Source organism: Saccopteryx bilineata, chromosome 1, assembly GCF_036850765.1.
Source record: "Saccopteryx bilineata isolate mSacBil1 chromosome 1, mSacBil1_pri_phased_curated, whole genome shotgun sequence".
Classification (NCBI taxonomy): domain Eukaryota; kingdom Metazoa; phylum Chordata; class Mammalia; order Chiroptera; family Emballonuridae; genus Saccopteryx; species Saccopteryx bilineata.
In genome coordinates this window covers 76,255,443-76,261,827 of record NC_089490.1, presented here as the reverse complement: position 1 = coordinate 76,261,827, position 6,385 = coordinate 76,255,443, and the positions used below count along the sequence as shown (strand labels likewise).

General features: G+C 34.0%; 1 pseudogene; it reads right to left on the bottom strand.

Moving 5' to 3' along the window:
* Positions 1-3,063: 3,063 nt before the first annotated feature.
* On the bottom strand, positions 3,064-5,097 carry LOC136319908 (nuclear speckle splicing regulatory protein 1 pseudogene; annotated as a pseudogene).
* Between the last annotated feature and the right edge of the window lie 1,288 nt (positions 5,098-6,385).

Here is a 6,385-nt window from a genome sequence, read left to right as displayed (position 1 = left end):
TTTCCACTCACACTGAATAGATGATTCCTAATTGACTGAGAAGATGGAATATATCATACACATAATCAATCTTCTGTGTTTCTAGAGTCCTTCATGTAATTGAAAGCTGTTGCTTAATGTGGACAAGAAATTTTAACCTACAGAAATTATTTTCCACATTTTTCAGTATCACAGAGGTATGTTATCACACTTTTTCTAGACCAGAATAAAAGAAAAAAGCTCAATTATTTCAGTGAATAAATATGATACATCTCACTTTCATTTTATAGCCCAATTTAATTGATATACCATAAAATGACCAATGATTATCTACACAGTCATGAGCAATAATGGAGTAATGTTAGAGAGACAAAAATAGGCAGATTTAAAGGGGATACCTACCATTGCTGCATAGATAGATCTAACCAGCAAGAACTAACACAACATATTTCTAGTCACAGATACATTTCAGAGGTTTTCTCAGATTTTTACAAAATCATATAGCTACTCATGCTGTGTGGTGAATTCTCTTCAAGTTCTAAAAAGTTGATTTCTGAGTGTGTCACTGTTCTTTTATTACTACTTTGGAAGAACTAACACTGACCATCTATATATTTTTAATATATAAATTATATAGATATTTAATATATGAAATATATAGAAATTTAAACAGTAATTAAAACTTATCAACAAATACACATATTCTTCTCAGGGCACATGAAGAAGGGTTGAGAAGATGAGAGGAGGTATGCAGTATCCCTAAACAGATTCTTTGTCTTCTGTTGTAGACAATCAAGAAAAATTCTCTTCTAATTAAAATACTTAAACCTACAAGAAGAAAGAAAGACACCACAAGTTATGGGAAGTCACTAAGATCTATGTATATCTGTTTGCCTAGATAAATATTAAAATATTAGGACATGTTTAAAAATTAAAAATAGGCCCTGGCTGGTGGCTCAGTGGATAGAGTATTGGTCGGCATATGGACATCCTGGGTTCGATTCCTGGTCAAGGCACACAGAAGCAACCATCTCTCTCCCTCTTTTTCTCCTTTAGGTGGTAGCTCAATTGGTTTGAGCATGGCTCCATGCACTGAGGATAGCTCTGTCAGAGCATAACAGCCTTAGGCACTAAAAATAGCTTGGTACTCAAGCATTGACCTCAAATGGGGTTGCTAGGTGGATCCTGGTTGGGGCACGTGTGGGAGCCTGCTTCATTATCTCCCTAAAAAAAAATAAAAAAATAGAAAACTTAATAACTATTATATAAAAGACTATAAAGATTAAATCTAGTTATCCAGCTATTTTCTAGTCTGTGTTTTCCAATCTGGAAACTCACAATCCTCAATTATTTAAATTTTTACATTATCTCAAATATATTTCATATGTTTCCTTATGCTATATGTTGATTAACGAAGGAAATACCAAGGCAAAAATTTATACCCAGAAATCACCCTGTCACCTTGGATTTATAGATACTTTTATTTATATTGATGGTATTCTGTTAGATATTCTGTGAAGTAATAAGAACACTTTAAATAAAAAAATAAAAGCAGATAAATATATTTCAAGTGGCTTACTTACCTTTATATTTTATCCTATCATTAAATGTGATGAAAAAGAATTCTTTTAGTGTAAATTATATTTTCCCTCATACTGTCTCAAACACCTACAATGTTTAAACTCTTTGCTTTAACTGATTGCTAGGCAAATAATCTCAGCCTATAAAATATATTCCTATTGTAATAAATTATATGACAAAAAGCTAAACAATATATTTCCTTTGCTTTTTGATTCTTGTTTGTATTTTTGGACTCCTCTGTTTCTATTTCTCCTGTGATAAAAACTTCTATTTTTCTATGGAGGATATACTTAGGTATCTGGTTAATTGGTAGAAGATATTAAAGTTTTGAATACCTCAAGGATCTTATAAATAAATTGATTTCTAAATGTCTCCCCTTTTCATGCTTAGATTGTAACTTTGTCAGTTCTCATAAGTTAATTGGCAGTCTTACTTCTAGTTTCTATTTTCCAAAAACATTTTAAATATTTTATTCACTTTTTTCTCCTTTCTGTTTTTTTTTTTTTTGTCTCTGCAGGATAATCCTTGTATTCTCCTAATACCAAATTATTGTCAAATATACAGATAACTCAAAAGCAGTCACTCTAGTCATGACATCATTATCTCACAGCCTTCAGTTTCTATCGTGTGCTTGACATTTTTTTGAATAGTCTATTTCCATGACAAATGTTACAAGCTTTTACACAAATTTATAAATTTTTCAACTTTCCACTCCTGTACATGTTTCAACTTCACTTTCGTCTTCATAAAACATTGTGTAGGTAATCTTTTTTATTCTCACCCCAAGGCCAGCCACTACATTTTATCAATTCCTCCTTCACTTCTATCCTCATTTTCATTATTTTATTTCTAAGATCTCTCATCTCATGCCTTCTTGACTACTTAACCCGAGATTTAGTGTCCTTGTTTGTAAAATACAAAGAAGTGAGAATCAAAAATACAAAATATTTGTTTTTATTCCAATCACTGGTATATAATCTTGTGATATACCTTTAAAAAACATTTTAATGAAATATAACAAGCATTGAATAAACTGAATTAAATGCATTAATTTTTAGTATACAGCTCAGTGAATGTTTACATATGCACCTACACAGGAAGTTTTTTTTGGGGTTTTTTTTTTGTTGTTGTTGTTGCAATAAGCTTTATTAAAATTTTTTAGAGTATATAGAACAAGACATGTTCATAAACAGGCCACTTGGATCTTTAGCTAATTTCATTTAAGCTAAATGTATATCTTTTCATACTTAGCTAAAATTGACTTTATATATATAACCAATTTACTATCTTGCAAAGGTATCAGAATTAAAGTGATTTTTATGAAATAGAAAAAGTGGCATAAATAACATTATTTTAAAAATAAGAGCATGAATTAAAAGTATAAATATACAACTATTTTTATTTTCATTTAAGCCAAGTATGCTTGAACTAAAAAGTTAGACAAGATGTATATTTTTCTATATTTTACACTTTAATACAAATTTCAAAACATAATGAATAACAATACTCTTGATGTTCAGATCTACTTAATTTTATCTGAAACAGATTATTTACTGCACCAACAGTTCCTGTAACAAAACCAGTATTAGAATTGTTTAAATTATTTTGTAATGGCTGTAAGTGGAGCTAATTTGTCTCATGAAGTACCTACCAGGACTTAGCACACTCTTTAGGTTGCTGGAATACAACCAAAATTGTGGTAATGATAAGTAAAAATATTATATATACATTAAATATTTAGCAAACATTCAAGATAAAAGGACTGACTTTTGACTTAACTCCAAACCAAAAATGAATATCGAAAATACATTTCACCGCTGTTAACACAGTCCTTTATGTGCTCACACCGCATGTTCCAGGAAGTCAATCTTCTTCTTTCTCAATATATGTCTTTGCATTAACACGTGCCATCTGCCTGGCTAAGTACCTGTCTCTAGCTGACATCACAGTTTCTTCATTGCTCCATTTTGCAAACTTGTTCACTGCCTCATGTGGTCTCTCTTCTTTGCCCATCTCTTGACATTCATCTGTGATTCTCTGTTTTGCACCTAGTGATGTTTCAGAGCTATTGAGTTTCTTTCTTTGTCCTTTTCCATGGTTCTCATTTTGTCGTATCTTTCCTGGTCAAGAAACCTATCCTTGGCCCTAGAATCCAATCCGGGCTGCTTTCCTTTCTGTCTTGCTTTCTTTCTGAAGAATGAACACTTACTTCTTGTTTCTCTCTGTCTCTGTTTTCATATCTTTCTTTCCTTGTTTTCATATGTTCTTCCTTTTCTTTGCTTTTCTCTTCCTTCTCTGCTCCTTTCTCACTGTGTCGGTTATGATCATTTTGTTGTCTATCTTTTTCTTGTTCCCTTGTGGGATACTTCTCTCTGTTTTTCTCCCTTTTCCATTCTCTGTAATTTCTTTCTCTTTGATCTCTTCCCCTCAGTTTATCTTCTTGCTCATGCCTCTTCCAGTGGGAATCTCTATGACTGGTTTCTCTGTGCCTATGGGAATCCTTTTCTTTTCGGTAATCACGGTCAGTGTAACAATTCTCCTGGTCCCTGCGTTGTCGGTCTTGGTGTTGATCTTCTCTTTTCTCATGTCCTCTGGACTTGGAACTTCTTGTGTGAGCTTTTTGTTCTCTTTCTTCACTAGATGACCGTGAGTGGGCTCGATTCCTGTGATGCCTGGAGTGATTCTCAGAGGTCTCTCTGTTCTTTTCCCTTCTGCAGTTCACTTTATTTTCTTCCATTTCATCATCCTCACTGCTGTCAGCATCAATGTCACTGTCTGCATCTGGATTTTCCTCTTCTTTCACAACAGTCTGGAGAATGCCTTTCTCATGTGGTAATCTGTTCTCTGAACTTACTTCATCAGAATAACCCCTTGATTTCTCTTCCTTTATTCCAGACCTAGCTTCACGAAAGCTGCATGTAGGTACTTCCTCTTCACCAACTGCTTGATTTAACAAATGCCTATAAAATCCACTGATATCTTTCTGTTTGGTTACATCCAAACGTGCTTCCAGTGCAGCAGCCCTCTTCTCTCTTTCCTCCTCTTCGGCTCTCTCTTGCAGTTTTTTCTTATAAGCAGATGTCACAAATGCCTCTTTATCATCAAATTCTCCTTTTTCCATTTCTCGTTCTCTCTGTATTTTCTTTTCCATTCTTTTTTCCTGTTCCTTTTTTCTTATCTCAACTGCTTTTAGTAAGTTGTGAATATACTTGGGCTTCTGGTCTTTTCCCAAAAGCAGTTTGGGATTACTTTCTTCCTTTTTTTTCTGCATTTCATCATAAATACTGTCATATTCATATACAGTGGAATCTTCAGCAAGGGCCTTCTGGATTTCCAGTTTGGTCTGTTTCATTGCTTGCTTTTTAGCAGCTTCCCTCTGAAGGCTTTCACTCACGGAGGCCTCATCATCATCAGAATCATTCCCAAACACTGATGGTTTTTGCAAAACAGGGAGCAACTGCTGTGCTTTCTTTGGCAAAATAAGCCCATACTGCCTGCCCGGAATCGCCATCTTGCTCCCGTCTCCGTTGAACGTGGCCGACGCCGACGTGTCGCTAACACAGGTGCTGACACACAGGAAGTTTTATTGTGTCCCTTCTCAGTCAATCTTGTCTCTCAAACACCAAATGTGATCTTTATTCTGACTTTAAACACTATGGAATAATTTTACCTGCAATTGAACTTCATATTAATAAAAACATACTATTTTGGGTATAGGTTCTTTATCTGGAATGTAACATCTATGAAATCTCACATTTTAGTTGTTTCAAGTCTTCAAATGTTATGATTAGTATTGCAATAAATATTCTTAGGCATTTGTTCAGTGGATATATAGTCTCAAGAATTTATTTAGTACTGGTTTAAGTATGTTGTTTTGATTATTACTGCTATCTTTAGATTGTCTCTGGAAACATTTAAAGGCTCAAATGAACTAGATTGATATAACAAAAGTGACCATTAATGCTGGTTGCCAGTTGGGAGTTCATCTAGGTCAGTGGTAATCAACCTGGTCCCTACAGTCCACTAGTGGGCATTCCAGCTTTCATGGTGGGCGGTAGCAGAGCAACCAAAGTATAAATAAAAAGATAGATTTAACTATAGTACATTGTTTTATAAAGATTTATTCTTCCAAACTTAGTGAAAATCTGACCTAAAGTACTTGGTAAGTAATTATTATTATATGCTTTAACTTGCTGTAACTCTGCTTTATAAATTTTATAGAGTAAAGTTACTTCCCTACTTTATAAATCACCATTACTGTGGAACCGGTGGGTGGTTAGAAAATCTTACTACTAACAGAGATATAAGAGTGGGCGGTAGGTATAAAAAGGTTGACTACCCCTGATCTAGGTGTTCACAAATCACTCACACAATACTTGGACTCCTACATGTTGTTTGGGCTTCTCGAAGAATGTACACTGGACTCTTAGAAGGAGTTTCCCAAAAGTGAGTATTTCAGAAGGTCCAGGATGCCACTTCAAGTCTTCTGATGATCAAGTCTCAAAAATCTCAAAACAACTCATTTGCCTCTTTTAATTGTTTCAGCCAGTCACAAAGGGAAAGTCGGATTCAAGAGGACTAAAACAAAGGAGTGTATATTCTAGAGTCTGTTTATTTGGAGGCCATTTTTGGAGATCAGCTACCAAATGCAAATTTATTTTTTGTACATATCAAGTTTTCCAAAACAGTTGTACTAATATATGGAGGCTTCCAGTCCTCCATACCCTCATTAATATATATATATAATACCTAAAACTTGTAGCACTTTTAATTATAGCAATCTGGTGACTGTATATAGGCATATTGAGGCTATAATTTGCATATT